Consider the following 1,043-nt stretch of genomic DNA (forward strand, 5'->3'; position numbering starts at 1 on the left):
TCAGAGGATGATGTACGAGTTTGCTCGATCATCTTTGGATGGGACGAAGACTAGTATAGTCAGACCTGCTATAGTGGCCAATAATTTTGAGATAAAAGCCAACGTTATCTCGATGATACAGCAGAGTGTGCAGTTTGGAGGATTGCCCAGCGAGGATCCTAATGCACATATCTCCAACTTTTTGGAGATTTATGACACATTCAACATAAAATGGAACAACCCATGACGCCATTCGACTGAGATTATTTCCATTTTCCTTGAGGGACAGAGCAAAGAGATGGTTGCAATCTCTTGCACAGCAGACGATTACTATCTGGAAGGCGTTGGCCAAAAAATTTCTATATAAATATTTTCCTCCTACTAAAACTGCTAAACTTAGAAATGATATATCTTCTTTTGTGCAGTTTGATGATGAAAGCATGTACGATGCATGGGAGAGGTTTAAGGACCTTTTGAGATGTTGCCCACATCATGGATTGCCAGTGTGGATGCAGGTTCAAACCTTCTACAGCGGGTTGAACCTGGCGATGAGCCAGATGGTGGATGCTGCAGCAGGTGGGGCACTAAATAGTAAGACGCTCGACCAGGCTCAAAACTTGATAGAGGAAATGGCCATGAACAATTATCAGTGGCAATCCTCTAAGAGCTGACCAAGAAGACAAGGAGTGGTCAACCAAGTGGATTCTACAGCAGCCTTGGCAGCTCAGGTGGAGCTTCTAACCGAGAAGATTGACCAACTCCAGATGCCGGTTCGTACAGCGAACGTAGTGCGAACTGTACTACGGGAGGTATGTTTGCTTCATCCTCTTCTACTTTTCCATCTGTTTCTGCTGTGTCTTCTGATGTTGAGCAGGTTGATTATTTGGGGAATGCCCCAAGGCAGTAGAACAACCCTTACAGCAACATAAACAACCCTAGGTGGCGCAATCATCCCAACTTTAGTTGGAGGAACAATAATACCCGGGGTCCACCAGGTTTTCAGAGACTTCATCCAGTAGCAACAACACCAATTAGCTGCCTAAGCTCCCTCCACCGGAAAGAAG

The 1,043-nt window shown here is 45.1% G+C and overlaps 1 non-coding gene across 1 annotated transcript; it reads right to left on the reverse strand.

Annotated features, from left to right (window-relative positions):
• Positions 1–371: 371 nt before the first annotated feature.
• LOC125369705 lies at positions 372–478 on the reverse strand. The gene has a single exon (XR_007215381.1). It is a non-coding gene; the product is annotated as a small nucleolar RNA R71 (small nucleolar RNA).
• Between the last annotated feature and the right edge of the window lie 565 nt (positions 479–1,043).

Source organism: Ricinus communis, chromosome 3 (assembly GCF_019578655.1).
Source record: "Ricinus communis isolate WT05 ecotype wild-type chromosome 3, ASM1957865v1, whole genome shotgun sequence".
Classification (NCBI taxonomy): Eukaryota; Viridiplantae; Streptophyta; class Magnoliopsida; order Malpighiales; family Euphorbiaceae; genus Ricinus; species Ricinus communis.